The 16496-nt window shown below is 39.5% G+C and overlaps 1 protein-coding gene across 3 annotated transcripts in view; it reads left to right on the forward strand.

The window, feature by feature from the left end:
- The window catches only part of SYTL1 (synaptotagmin like 1), a 136890-nt gene that overhangs the window by 82040 nt on the left and 38354 nt on the right, over positions 1-16496 (forward strand). The window lies entirely within an intron of this gene.

Consider the following 16496-nt stretch of genomic DNA (forward strand, 5'->3'; position numbering starts at 1 on the left):
CAATCTGGCAAATTCAGTGTCTCTTTATTGTATATTGTTGCATAATTCCAAAATGCCTCTAAAACCAAAATGTATTGATGTCTTATTCTGCTTTTTATTTCTGCTAGTGACCTATAACTTTGGGCTTGTTGTTTTGTTTTCCTGATACTTGATCATGTCTCTGAATTGTTAACATATCATCTACCACATGATTTTCTAGGGATATTCATCCAAGCTGTTGTGTAAGCTATTTGATAAAGTCATTTTCTATCTGTCTGTCTTTCTCTTTGTCTGTCTGTCTCTCTGTCTAGTCATCTATTTAAAGCTGTGAGAGACTTCCCTATCATCCAGTGAGCTTTTACCACAATGATCAACACTTCCTGTTAGTTTCAAAATCAAAAGCTTTAGAACAAACCTTTTTTATTCCAAATTCATAGTGTAGCATATAGTGCTTTTTCATTTGCATGATAAACATTTGTTAAATGTAATGTTCCTTTGAAGCTGGGTATCTGACCATTGCTCAGCAGTTGTTGTAGATTCCTTACTGTTCCTTTACTATCAGACTTCATCTACTTACATACTTTGGCATACACCATCTGATGTCTATTGCTCTGGAATATTTATCTGTCTTGAATACTCACTCATAAATAAAGGTGTTTCTGCTTGTATGTTTCATTCCTGTGACACAACCACCCATCTTCTAATCTTTATCCCTGCTGGAATTGTTTATTTATCAGGTACCCATTGATCACTGTAATGTAGATATGCACATTCGGATACTTAGTTAGTATCTGAATGCGGAAGATGATGTCCACTTGCGGCATTTAAAGGGACACTGTACCCAAATTTTATCTTTTGTAATTCAGAAAGAGCATGCAATTTTAAGCAACTTTCTAATTTACTCCTATTATCAATTTTTCTTCGTTCTCTTGCTATCATTATTTGAAAAAGAAGGCATCTAAGCTTTTTTTTGGTTTCAGTACTCTGGACAGCACTTTTTTATTGGTGGATGAATTTATCCACCAATCAGCAAGGACAACCCAGATTGTTCACCAAAAATGGGCCGGCATCTAAACTAACATTCTTGCATTTCAAATAAAGATACCAAGAGAATGAAGAAAATTTGATAATAGAAGTAAATTAGAAAGTTGCTTAAAATTTCATGCTCAATCTGAATCACAAAAGAAAATTTTTGGGTACAGTGTCCCTTTAACTCTTTTTAGAGCCAGATTTCTCCTTGTGAAAGTGCAACTCACTAAGATCTGGATTTGCAGAGATCTTAGTGTGTTTCATTTTCACATGAAGAAATCCGGCTCTGAAAAAGAACCGAATGCCACGATCAGCCACCTTCTTCTGCATTCAGATACTAACGAAGTATCCGAATACACATGCCTCGTAATTACCTGACATATCAGACAAGCCTAACGTTTTTCAAACAAATTCACATATTTTTTACTGCAATTATTTTTAAATAGCCAAACTCCTCCCACCATTTGTTTTATTTGGAGGAGCCAATCTGAGCTTTAATCTGCAGACAATAAGACTAGCCACTGTCATTATGTTGGTATAAACCATTGTTTCATTATGAATAACTGAGCAGCAAGTATTTTTTTGTACAAAACAAAGGAGCAAAACCAGAACAAAATGACATTTTAATATAAAATGTTTAATTTTGTCTAGTTAAAAATCTTTGCAATATATTTTCATTATTTATTTTGTCTCCATTTCCTATAATTTAAATTGTTGTTTTAATGAGCGTCATCATGTTTGAACTTAAGTTTTCCTGTTATCACACCTGCTGAGAACAATTAGTGACAGATATAAAATGGGCAATAAAAATACCCCTCACCCTTCCTAAGAACCTTTGATAATGGACTAAATTAACTAGACACGTTTAGAACTTTATCTGCTATTAACCTAGTTTTGTTTTAATTGGTTTAGTGATTTTGTTACTTTTACTGTGGCAATGGTTGCCTGAAAAACTTTCATGTTATTGCTTTGATTGTAATGACCACCCACCAAAACGTCAATAAAAATTATCTTGCAAAAAAAAAAAAGTAGTAAAAGAGACTATCCAAACAAGATTGGGTAGAACATAAGATTATCTAACTGGGTTTCCAAACAGCCATGATTGCATAAATTTAATTGTATTGCCTGATTTATATCTGTCACCAGTTGTCCTCAATAGAATGAGATAAATAGAAAAGTATTTCAAACATGGTGGTGCCCATTATTGGCTAGACTACAAGTGGTTCGCTATTTAGCACTTTTGCTCGAGTGTAAACCTCACTAGAAGTATGGTTTTTTTTGCGCACGTCTGATAGCGAGAATATTACAAGTTGAAAATAAAATGTTTGCGTGCGAGCGAAACCCAACGTACGCTAACCAAAGGACTTAGAGTATCTATTATGTATCAATTTACTAGATTCCCTCCCTACCACATGAACTATTGAACTTCTGAATAGTATTTGTTAAATAGAATGTTAAATTCGAAATTTCGAATGTGGACATTCGATATAATTATAAACATTCGAATTCGAAAGTGACATTCGAAAACTGTAAATAGCATTCGATTATAGAATTTTTAAGAATATTCGTTCTTATCAACATTCGGATTTATAATTCGAATTTCGGTAATAACATTCATTCTAACATTCAAATTCGGAAATTTACACATTCGCCCATCCCTACTGACTACTAGGCAGAAGTAGAAAGAAATGTTAAAATAGAACTTTTATTAGTTAAACAATTAAAATTGGTTAGAGAACTTAAATAAAAACATGGAAGGAGCGGCCTTTGTGGTTAAATAACCTCACACAATAATTAGGGTTAAAAGTACTTATAGGAGTGGGAGAAAAAAATCTATATACAATTATATATATATATATATATATATATATATATATATATATATATATATATATACAGTATATAAGAAAAAAGTAGAATATATCACTGCTAGGCAATGATATAAGCTTTGAGGTATAGGAACGCAGCTGCAGTGGATCAAGAAAGCAGTAGATATTAAAAGTTTACCAAAAATATTATTAAAATCACAAAATAAATAAAGATGAATGTAATAGACAGATCAATATACACTGATGATAGAGAACACCTATTTGGGTGACTCTATCTACATAAAATATATAAAATATATACAAAATATATAAAACTTCTATGATAAAACTCCTATAATAAGATGGTGCACCCTGTCTGCAGCTGATCACAGAAAAAAACAGATTCAGAATAACATTTTCCAAGATATTCCTAAACAAAAACAATGTGCAAAAGAAAGTGGAAACTGTGAGCAGCGCTAAACAAGATAACACTAAATTATAATTGTAGGAGACTAATAAATAGCATACATGACATACGTATGCAATATATTAATGCATAAATAGAAATACAACCCTTAATAAGACGCACAATATATAACATACACTGGGGAATGAATTAATAAAGGATAGCACATACAAAGCAGAGGGGCTCAGATGTTTCAAATTCAAAGGGGTATTACAGTAATATTACAGTAATGTCACGTAACACAAGCCACATCATATGGGCTAATATAGAGTTGAGAAGTGCAAATACTGGCACCAGAATATAAGTGCAGAATGGAAACAAATGTGGAAGATGATAGAGGACGCCAAGTGTTCACATAAAAACACAGGACCCCTTAGGTGTATATTTACAGGAATGTACCTCAATCAAAATGAGGTAAGTGTCAGGTGTGGACCCGTGCTGGGGCTCAAGTAAAATCTCTCCTCCAGGTTTATGACAGGACTGTCTCCCTTGTATAGAGCAGCAGGCCGGTCTCAGTCGTGGAGTGTATAATCAAAAAGATAGAACAAATACCGGTAATAGTGCAACACAGTTTAATAATTTACACCTTACAATCGTGATACACATTAAAAACAACAGTGAGATAGTGCACTCACAAGGAAAACCTCAATGGAATGAGGTAACAAGAACGCCTGTGTATAAAATCACATCAGCTAAAACGGCAACGATTCAAGAAGCCTTCACAAGGTGAGAAGGTATCGTCTGCAATCAAATAGTGGTCTGATCTGCAGGATCAAGGTTCGGTAATAGGCTCTGTAAACAAGCCTGACGCGTTTCAAAGGTTTTACGTATAACTACCTTCTTCATCAGAGGCTATGCAGTCTTCACAATTGCATTTTTTTTTTTTATATATAAATAATGTTTATTGAGGTAACAAAGCATACATGAACAAACTCTTGTAGAACATCATGGCAACACACCTATTTGACATACATCAGTAGTTATGCATCAAAAATAACAGGCATGTCTTCAGGACTGTAAACCGTATTAAATCTAAACCCATAAGGTAATATATCTAGCCATGAGTAATACCTCTTTTTACATATATACACATTCAAGCGGACATTTAGCATATAGAATAACATACGACAATCATTGGGCCTAGTTTCGGTGGCAATGCCGTAATATGCATATGTAGGCCTATACTTGTCCATAATATATACACCACAACATATCTCTAAATAAAATGACACATGGAAAATATTCAAATATGAACTGGTTAAAAGTCCCCTGGATTTTGTTTTCCCCTTGTGCTGTGACTGGCCCGAGGGAATATGCTGTATATGAAGAGCGATAATGTCCAGGTAAATAGATAGCATTATTGATTGTTGAGAAATATTGTTAACCCCGAGGCGACATGGCATAAGGAGAGAGAGAGAAGGAAAAAAAAAAAGGGGAGGGGGGGCGAGACGGGGCGGGGGATAGGAAGCAGTGGAGGACAGGAGAATTTTTTGTGAGGGGCAAAGGGTCATTTCATATTCAAGCTGTCAGCGCATTCTTACAATCTGTCACTATATCCCAATTATGCATTCTTTTTCTCCCAATTTTCCCAAAGTACCCATACCTGCCCATGGAAGCCCAGTTTGACCATGCATCTCAAAGAGAACTCTTCCATTGAACGGATATATTCAATGATATCTCTGATCATGCTAAATGTAACCTGTGAAGTTCCCAACCAGCACCTCGCTATTGCGAGTTTCGTGGCGAGGAGTATGACAATACATAAAATTCTCTCTGGTTGAGTCAATTTCCCCAAACCTAAATGGAAAAGGGCAGTGTCTGGTGTTAACTTATGGAGTAAACCTAATTGGTCAAGTACTGTCGCCACCGGTTCCCACCCCCCCCGCACTTTATGACAGCTCCACCAAATATGGAGATGAGATCCCTTTTGGCCACACCCCCTCCAGTACCTGTCTGATGTATGGGAAAACATTTTAGGCAGTTGCTCTGGGACTCTATGCCAGCGCAGCACTAATTTTATAAATAGCTCATATAATGTAACACAATGTATTGCTGCTCTTGTACATTGTATGGCTTTTTGCCATTCCAGATCCGTGTGCTCCCGCCCCATTGCTCTTTCCCACTCCAGAACACGAAACGTCTTCACGAATCTATCCGAGTCCAATAGGAGTTGATAATGAATCATCATGGCTTTCCGGAGTGGTCTACCTACAAGCCATCTTCTTTCCCAATGAGTCAGTTCTCTATGATTATTCTTTGGAAACTTCCAGGCTGACATCATTGAGATAAATCTAAAATACTCAAAATGGTATTTCTTAGGAATATCTACATTTGAGAGATCTGAGGCCTGCATAGCTAGGCGGCGTGGTGAATAGAGGTCTCGGGAGTGCTTTATACCCCATGTAGCCCACATCTGTGGGTGAGATTCTGGAAGGCAAAGCAGCAGCGCCCTTATTGAATGGGCAGGTGATGGGTGTGGTGCAACCTGAGCCAAGTTATGGAGCTCCCTCCAGATTCTAATGCAGGCTCGAATAATAGGATTATCTACTCTTGTGAGTACATCTGTGTGTTGAGGAACCCAGATAAGGTCCTCAAGGAGCAATCCCGAAGGGAGCACAGCTTGCTCAAGTTGTCCCCATCTGGTATCATCCGGCGGTGCCCCCCATGCTGTCACATTCAAGATAGGCTTTTGTAGTTGTTGCATCGCAAACTTCGGGGGCTTACCCTGCCAGATAAATCTACTTACTACTGATTGAAAGCGGTTTAAAATATAGTTTGGAATTATTAAAGGGATACACCTAAAAAGGTATGTGACCTTAGGTAATAATGTCATTTTAACCGACTGGATTCTCCCAATCCATGAAATCTCAAATTTAGCCCATTTTGTGGTGAGGTTTTCAAACTCTCGCAAAAGTGGGTCGTAGTTGGTACGAATTACCTCTTTCGGGTCGGGTGAAAGAATTACCCCCAGGTATTTTAGCTGGCTTGTCGACCAATGGAATGGGTAGGTTTCTTTGAGCCTGGAGAGCTGTGTCAAGGAGAGGTTTAAGGCCAAGGCCTCCGTCTTCATGTAGTTGAGCTTATAATAGGACATCCTGCCAAACCTTCGTATACAATCAAATACCACCGGCATAGAAGTCTCAGGTTCCGTCACGAACAGGGTGAGATCATCTGCAAATAATGCAAGCTTTTGCAAAGTGTCATGGATTAGTAGCCCCTGTACCTCATGGGTTTGTCTAATCATAGCTGCCAGAGGCTCAATAGTAAGTACAAAGAGGAGGGGAGACAGCGGACACCCCTGTCTGGTCCCATTCCTGATCTCAAAGGGCTCAGAGCAAAACCCTTTCCCCCTAATTCTAGCTGACGGATTCGAGTATAGAGCCATAATGGCACTGATGAAGTGGGCTGAAAATCCAAAAGCTCTCAAAACCTCCTCCATATACTCCCACCGTACCCTGTCAAATGCTTTTTCCCCCATCTAACGACAGGGCAACTAGTGGGAGACCCAGTGACGTAGATTCGGCAAAGATATCCAGTAATCGATGCATATTGTCCGAGCCCTGCCGGCCTCGCACAAAGCCCACCTGAAGAAATTTCATAGAGCTTACTATAATACTCCACAAAAGCTTCCCCAATATCCCTAGGCGAGTAGCATCTTCCCTCCCCCTTCTGGATATAGGGTATTCTATTCATTTGTGTTTTTTGGCGTAACCTATTTGCTAAAAGGCGATCAGCTTTATTACCACTATGGTAAAATTTCAATTTCAGATAGTTGAGGTTTCTCTGGATTTGTTTCAATTCCAATTCTCGGATTTGAGCCCTTATAGATTGCCACTCCTTGATATCAGAGGGAGAGGCACTCGTCTCGACCTTCCTCCTAACTGAGACCAGCCTACTATAATGCTGCGCCAGTGTCTCATTTTTCTTTTTTCTACTTTGAGATTCCCTTATTATTAGTATCCCTCTCATATAGGCTTTCAAGGCCAACCAGACCACGGGCATTGAAGTGTCCCCATTAATATTATTCCTTAGGAATTCGACAGTCTCCCTAGACAATTCAGGCAGGAAAATATCTTGAAACAGATGTTCAGGCATACGCCATCTCCTAGGTCCCTCATGGGCACCTGTCGCATCAAAGGTAACCATCACCGCATCATGATCAGACCACATGCAAGGCACTATGGCAGAGCCTCATACCTGCCGCATCGCCCAAGGATCGCAGAAGACGTAATCCAGTCTGGAGAAGGAAGAGTGTAGGGCCGAATAGAAGGTATGGTCACAGGCATCTGGGTGCAGAGCCCTCCAAATGTCATATAGGTCATATTGCGCTGTCAATTCCCAAAATTTCTGAGAGATGAAGTCCCTGTTTCTATCACCCGAAAGTTTTGTATTTCCCCTCCTGTCTCTCTTGGGGTCCCAGATCATATTAAAATCCCCTTCTAGGAGGGTGTGGCCTTGCTTTACTTTGTCTACTTGTAGGAGCAGCTTCTTAAGGAAACTGGCCTGATTAGTGTTAGGTAAGTATGCGGCAACCAATGTATACAGAACACAATTTAAGCAGCACACACAAATCACATAACGGCCCGCCTAGTCACAGTCCGTATATATAGGTTCATAGGCTATCCGGTCTCCTATCAATAACGTCACCCCCTTTGCCTTTTTATGAAATGTAGATGAGATATTAACTGGGTATCGTATTGTTTTAAGTCTAGCAGCTGCATCTTCCGTCCAGTGAGTCTCTTGAAGAAAAGCTAAATCTACATGTTGGTTTTGAAGGAATTTGAGTAGCAAACTCCTTTTTGTTGGGGAATTAAGACCTTTAGTATTCAAGGTACAGAGCTTCATGATTGGGGCTTAGCAGGCAGGAAGAGGGCGAGAAGGAAAAAAAAAAAAAAGTGGGGGAAGTATAATAGTGAGGGCCCGGGAGACTTAGTTTTTAACAGGCCAAAAGCCCTGTCGCCCCAGGAGGGCGGAGATTACCCAACTCTGCCTGAGGTATGTGGAGGGCTCTAAAGTCCCCTAACCGCAAGCTGTGAAGCGTGCTGGGGTGGGTGAAGCAGGATGAGATGAAATAAAATGAGATGAAATGGAAAGGGATGAAATGCAATGGAGTAAAATGAAGTGAAATGAGATGGAATGAAATGAAATGGAATTAAATGAAATGGGGGGGGGGAGCCAACAGCAAACCCATACCCCCCCCCCCCGAGCATGTAATTTAAACAGAAAATATATATAACAAGATAACAATAATAAAAAACAGAAACCTTTAAATAGGGCCAGTGACCATATGTAATTAGCTATATGTAATGTCTGTGTCTCCTCTAGGGTATTCACTAATGAGGTCTGAATACATTTCAGATATTAGCCCTAGTACAAGTCAGCTTGTGAGCTGAATGGAGCAGGTATCAAATATATGTAAACAAAAGAAAAAATAAATAAGTAAACAAGACCATACCAAGTAGACACAGTGAAATATAACAAATAACCATATTGAACTTCTATTCACCCGCAAGGGTGATCAATTATTTGGATCAACACAGACTTCTAAGAGTGAATCTAATGTAAACCAAGCTTGTAAGGTCAGTGAATAATTTAAATTAGGCCTATGATAACTGTGGGTCAGACACAAAGCTATGGGCTGCCAGGGTTCCACTCGGAGGCATTTGCCCTCAAGTCATGGCTCCTTCTGCGTGGGTGGGCAGGGACGTTAGGGCCATTAGGTGGCCTCCCCGGGGGGGCCGGGGGGGTACAAGCTTGCTGTATTAGCTGCCAAGACCTCAGGAGCTCCTGTCCCTGCTAGGGTGTCAGAACAATATGTTGAGCTCCATCCTTCGTGACTATCAACTTAGTCGGGAACCCCCATCTGTATCTAACTTGATTGCTTCGCAGGACTCTGGTGACTTCTGAAAAACTTCTCCTCTGTGCCAAAGTGTAAGAAGAGAGGTCTGGGAACAACGAAACCTCCCTGAATTGCCCGTTTAGTTGTGGCGATCGCAAAGTTGCTCTCATTAGCTTATCTTTGTATGAGTAGTAATGTAAGCGAGCTATAGTATCCCTGGGTTTACCAGGTGGGAGGTTTCTAGGTCTCGCTGTTCTATGGATCCGGTCAATTCTACTCGTGTCACCCGAAGCTGGGCCAAGGATTGTCTGGAAGAGGCGTTGGGCGTATTCCTCGAGGTCCTGCGGAAGAACCGACTCTGGGATCCCTCTCAGCCTCACATTATTTCGCCTGGATCTGTCCTCCAAATCTGCTACTTTAGCCTCCAGAGAAGATACCTGATCCATCAGGCTCTGTGTCTATCCCACCCAGTTAGCGTGGTCCACCATAAGATCTTCCTGTTTCCTTTCTATGGTGTCAGTTCTTTCGCTGATAGAAGAGATATCACGTCTCAGATCCTCAAAAGATCTCTCCACTTTATCAAAGCATTTAGTAAGGGGTTGATTTTGTTTTTCAAACATGCATTGAATGGACTCAAGCGGCAAAGCCAGGGCGTCCCCCTTACTTCTGCCAGGCGTTCTAGAATTAGAGAGCCTACTATCCATGGTGTCATCTGGCATGTCCGATGCAATGGAATGCTCATCTTCGGATCTTGCGCTATCTCTAAATCCACGTGGGTGGAAGTGATCCATCACTGTTTTTTTTAGGCCCAAAATTGCCCTTCTGCTTTTTCTTTGCTTGTTGCAACATGTTAGGTGTCACTACCTCTGCCCGTATGGCCACTATACTGATCAATGCTTAGTAGTTATCTTCTTGAAATAGACAATGGGGGGGGGCATGTAGGGCCCTTTTCTAGTCTGACATTCTGCTAGCGGACTGACCCAACATATGCAAAACTGTGTGTTGCCTATATGGAAACCTCATAGGGGAGGTGTCTTCCCTATCAACTATAAGCCAAAGTGTAATACTACTGCCAACTGTCTAAGCTTGTTTGAAAATAACCTTATTATATTTAAGTGCTGTGGTCCTCTCCTAGGGGAGTTGTCACCATAGGACGATGTGGGAAAAAGGGAAGGGGACATGACCCGCCAACACTAGCCCGGCGGGAAAGGGAGGAGAGGACACCACCTACACCCAGAGAAGGTTTAAATATTATTTGGTCAAGTATCTCACAGTTGTCTTAACAGCTATTTCCATAACCATATAGCCTGTAGTATGAGGAAGATATGTCTCAGGTAGCGCCACCAGAAAGGTGCCAGTGGTGTAAGGGCTAACTACGGCAGAGAGATAAATGTGTGTCTTGTTACCTAAGGTATGATGTGTACACTGCACTTGGCAGCTACCGTGCTGTATTGTGGGCCTATATGTGACATGTAGGGTATATCTCAGTATATGGTATGCAGATCAAACAGTTACACTTGTGTGAGTGACATTATATACACTTAGCTTAGAAGTAGAAAATATACAGGTTAAACATTAGAGATACACAGCAATAAATTGACACTCCACTCTGGGCATCAGCCACAGAGACACATAAGCTGACGCAGCAGCTAAAGCAGACTGTCCTCAAAGGGTCTCACTGAAGTTTCTGATGTAAAATGAACAGGTTCAACACAGGGGTAAACTTATCTGTGTTGTAGTAGAAGGCCCTGCTGTTGCAGTTCTGTTGCAGATGGGAAAATCTGCCCTAGAGAGTTGTGATGTAAGGTCTTTTAAATACTTGTATATATAGTCAGCTTCATAGGCCATAAAATATACTCAGAGTGTTAGTTGACAGGGCAAGATATCAGAGTTCGTTAGTTGTGTGTGTGAACCTTAATTTGCTCCCTTAGGGCAATCCAATCTGATAAAATTTCCACCCCAGTCACAAGTTTAAGTGCCTCAGGCTATCTTGATTGCAGACCTAGCAGAGAGTCTAAGCTGATAGCCTCTGAAAAAGGGACCCTTTAGGGGGGGTCGTGGGAAAGTAGCGGTGTAAGGAGAACCCTGACTGCACTTGGTATTTCAAACCTCAATTATTGTCTCCTTTATTCTATCGCTACAATTACAATCTCCCCCTTCCCCTCCACCTACGTACTACAGTACAAGTCTGCCCACAAAATAAGGTAAGGGAGTAAGGGAGGTCTCTTACCAAACCAGAGTACTCTGTCAGGTCCGCCACGTGGATGAGGATTCCATAGCAGACTTGTTGCTACCTGACTGAACCAGCACGGGGATATTGCCGGAGCAGCTAAACTGTAGGTGTGCTACCTGCCAACAGCCTTAAAAGTTTTGCCCCCAAGTGATGAGCTCACTGCTGGTGTAAGGAAGGGGACTCCTATTTCTTCAGGGCCTGAAGCAAAGATGGGGGTTTTTTCGCGACACTTTGTCCCTGATATTTGCCCTCGATCGATGCAGGGGTCCACTTCACCTCTGATCCTCTCTTTCAGCTGGGATATGTCCGATAAGTCGTCTTCTCAGTTGCTAGCTCAGGGCCACTGCACCTACCAGCTCACGATCTTCGGTTGTCTCACGTAGGTAGTGCCCCAGGCGCAGTCTCACATTACTCCGGAGCGGAGCCCCGACCCTCCGGAGTTTCGGCACCAAGCAGAGTTAGGTAATGGGGGTAAGACTGATGAGCAGAATCTCCCTTAGGTGATCCCACGGTTACTTAGTCGATAAGGCTGGGTACCCTCCCGGGCAGGGAATCTCCTTCCGAAGTATGTTAGGATGTCTCAGCTGGATCTTTAAGGTTGGTGATGTGCCTCCAGAGTGGAGCCCCGACCCTCCGGATGGCTCAGTTCCTATGCCTTGGGACCAGGTACTTCTGCGATAGGATCACAGCTGTTATGGGTGTTTGCTCAAAACAGGTCTCTCACTGGTACTGTCTAAGGGTGATATATGTAGCTAAGCCCAGATATTAAGTATTTAAGGCAGATTAAACAACTTTAAGCAACTTTTCTGAGAGTTATCAAGTGGAGCTCACTTCATATGCGTCCTCACAGAATGGCGGTTGGCTCCGCCCCCACAATTGCATTTTTATGTGAACACTTGGCGTCCTTTAACATCTTCCACATTTGTTTCCATTCTACACTTATATCCTGGTGCCAGTATTTGGACTTCTCAACGATATATTAGCCCATATGATGTGCCTTGTGTTACGTGACATTACTGTGATATTACTGTAATACCCCTTTGAATTGGAAACATCTGAGCTCCTCTGGTTTGTATGTGCTATCCTTTATTAATGAATTCCCCAGTCAGTGTATGTTATATTGTGGGTTATATTGTGTGTCTTATTAAGGGCTGTATTTCTATTTATGCATTAATATATTGCATACGTATGCCATGTATGCTATTTATTAGTCTCCTACAACAATTATAATTTAGTGTTATCTTGTTTAGCGCTGCTTACAGTTTCCACTTTGTTTTATATAATATCAGAATATTCCCTCTAGTCTCACATAGCCTTTATAAAGTAGATGGTGCATTATCAATGCAGTTCCATTCTATCCATAAATGGAAGATATTAAAATAAAGTTTTAGGGATAGGGATATAATGTATTGCTAGGATGTATTTAATGAACCACTCGATTCAGAGGGTAGGACATCTCCCAATCGCTTGTAAAACTAAAACGGCAGTAATTATGTGCTTATCCACAAACCACTATTTGGTTAAAGGTTTCCATTGGTAATGGGTAGCAACCTTACTTCATTTATATAATGAGTTTTGTAAAAATTATGTAATTGTAAGAAAGTGTTATGCTTTTACAGGAGTATAGTAACCCCTTCTTGGATGATTGTACGTAGTTAGATATCAGATCTCAGGATTCTGCAGGTATAATTAACACTGGTTGTTTAAATGGTATAGCAATGCTAGTGATTCAAATCACTAGTGTAATAAACCATTATTTAAGCTTTAAGCAAATACTATTCACTAGTGTATCAGAGGGGTGAAACGCGTTAGGGGGTTTCACAAGAGCTGATGGGGACTCTTTTTATTTAAGGGAAGGAGTTGTTGTTTAATATATTAATTTGGAGCCTAAAAAATTAGTTATCTACTAATCACTCAGATCTCCTGTTCTTTGCGGTCGGCATAAGTGTATGCTCTATAACTTATCACTACATGAGAGGCTCTAGTATAAATAAATCTGGACTTAGGTTAATATTATTACTTTTCACATGTGCTATACAGAAGCGCTAATGACCAGTATGGTTAAGTTTATTAAACCTTATGTCTAATATCCAGCGCCTGTTACTTACAATATAATTTTAACTAACTATTCAATACATTCTAAGTGTTATAAGTAAACTTACCAACCTATATCACTGTTGTATAAGAAGTGCCCATTTAGGGGCATTTCTTACGACCACAGCTATACCAGCTGAATAGTGAATGATTTAAGTAATCAACATCATTGTATTGAGATACTTTTTATACTGTTACCAGTATTAGTAACTATGATGATAGTATTATCATGAGCAGGATTACCTCTGATACACTAGTGAATGGCATTTGCTTAAAGGGACACTGTACCCAAAAATTTAATTTTGTGATTCAGATTGAGCATGCAATTTTAAGAAAATTTTGAATTTACTCCTATTATCAAATTATCTTCATTCTCTTGGTATCTTTATTTGAAATGCAACAATGTAAGATTAGATGCCGGCCCATTGTTGGTCAACAACCTGGGTTGTCCTTGCTGATTGGTGGATAAATTCATCCACCAATAAAAAAGTGCTGTCCAGAGTACTGAAACCAAAAAAAAGCTTAGATGCCTTCTTTTTCAAATAATGATAGCAAGAGAACGAAGAAAAATTGATAATAGGAGTAAATTAGAAAGTTCCTTAAAATTGCATGCTCTTTCTGAATTACAAATGAACAAATTTGGGTTCAGTGTCCCTTTAAAGCTTAAAGGGACATAATACTCATATGCTAAATCACTTGAAACTGATGCAGTATAACTGTAAAAAGCTGACAGGAAAATATCACCTGAGCATCTCTATTTAAAAAAGGAAGATATTTTACCTCACAATTTCCTAAGCTCAGCAGAGTAAGTTCTGTGTAAAAAGTTATACTCAGCTGCTCCCAGCTGCAGGTAAAAAAATTAAAAAAAAATGAAGAAATGAATAGCAGCCAATCAGCATCAGCAGTGCTGAGGTCATGAACTCTTACTGTGATCTCATGAGATTTGACTTAACTCTCATGAGATTTCATAGTAAGCTTCCTTTACCTGATTGGTGAAATAATATGAGAGTGCACGATGCTAGTCCCTTCAGATGTCCCAGGACAAATACACTAAAATGCTGCTTAGAAATCCTTTACAATGGGAGGTGGCTACTGAGGAACTTTTGAGGTAAAATATCTTTCTTTTTTACATAGAGATGTAAACATAGAGATGTTCAAGTGATATTTTCTAATCAGCGTTTTACAGCTATGCTGCATCACTTTCAAGTGTTTCAACATTTGGGTATTATGACCCTTTAAGTAACGGTTTATTATATTATTGATTTGAATCTCTAGCATTGCTATACCATTTAAACAACCGGTGTTAATTATACCTGCAGAATCCTGATATCTGATATCTAACTACAGGTAGCCCTCAGTTTACGCCGGGTTTAGGTTACAGAAGGAATGGTTGTAAATCGAAACCGTTGTAAATTGAAACCCAGTTTATAATGTAAGTCAAAGGGAAGTGAGTGAGTTAGGTTCCAGGCCCCTCTCAAAATTGACATAAGTAACACCTAATACATTATTTTTAAAGCTTTGGAATGAAGACTTTAAATGCTAAACAGCATTATAAACCTAATTAAATAATCACACAACAGACTGTATCATCAAACTAAGTTTAATGAACAAAAACATTTTTTTACTTGCATTTTTCTGCAAACAGTTCTCTGCATTGTTAGCATGTTAGATAATATTGGGTCTTCACCTATTCTATGCATTTCAGTCTGGAGTGATTAATAAGCAGTTAGGCACCCTCACCTCAAGCAGCTGGGCAGGAAGATAATAGGGAAGTGGCTGCTAGATCTTGTTGCTCGATAGCTAAGGTCTGTTCTGTGTACACAGATTAATTTAAGTCTGCTAAGCTTGCATAACTTTGCTGCAACACAAGCTTCACATACTGGCTATTTTAATTAGTGCACTGCTTTTCAATACTTTTCAATAGCAGTCACATGACTGAAAAAAAGGTTGTTATTCTGAAATGACACAAATTGAACCGGCGTAAACTGAGGGCCACCTGTACGTACAATCATCCAAGAAGGGGTTACTATACACATGTTAAAGCATAACATTTTCTTACAATTACATTGTTTTTACAGAACTCATTATATAAATGAAGTAAGGTTGCTACCCTTTACCACTGGAAACCTTTAACCAAATAGTGGTTTGTGGATAAGCACATAATTACTGCTGTTTTAGTTTTACAAGCGATTGGGAGTTATCCTACCCTCTGAATCTGAGTGATTCATTAAATACGTCCTAGCAATACATTATATACCTAAAACTTTATTTTAACATCTTCCATTCATGGATAGAATGGAACTGCATGGATAATGCATCACCTACTTTATAAAGGCTATGTGAGACTAGAGGGCATATTCTGATATTATATATATATATATATATATATATATATATATATATATATACATTTTTTCTCCCACTCCTATAAGTGCTCCACATACTTTTATAACCCTAATTATTGTGTGAGGTTATTTAACCACAAAGCCCCATTGAGTCTTAATTTCTTAGGGTTAACATCATTACACCTCTCCTTCCATGTTTTTATTTAAGTTCTCTACCCAATTTTAATTGTTTATCTAATAAAAGTTATATTTTAAAATTTCTTTCTACTTCTGCCTAGTAGTCAGGGCACAGAGTGCTATAGTGCATTCTTTAGTGGGAATTCTCTTTCCTTTCCCACACATATCTTACTAATGTTTTAGTATGGGTTTGGCTGTCTGCTACTTGATTGGTAGTGGACGAGTGTCTTTTGGTAACTATTTTTAACAGTTAGACACTCATATAGCTATGTTATGAGCTATTATAAAAAAAGTTTATCTATATATGTTGTTTATATATGGCTCTGGGACAGATCCTTTTCACTATTCCCTTGCTTTTTTTTTTCCGCGTGGCCGCTTTCTTTGGCACGCTTAGTTTTCCGTGCTTCGGCCTGGTTTTCACGTGTTAGGATTGCGCAGGTTAGGTTTGCGTTCATCCGGTTAGCGCACATTCCTTTAGTCTTCCTGCTCGTTGGTTTACGTACATCTGGTTAGCGCACATTCGCTC

The sequence above is a fragment of the Bombina bombina genome, chromosome 3, assembly GCF_027579735.1.
Source record: "Bombina bombina isolate aBomBom1 chromosome 3, aBomBom1.pri, whole genome shotgun sequence".
Taxonomy (NCBI): domain Eukaryota; kingdom Metazoa; phylum Chordata; class Amphibia; order Anura; family Bombinatoridae; genus Bombina; species Bombina bombina.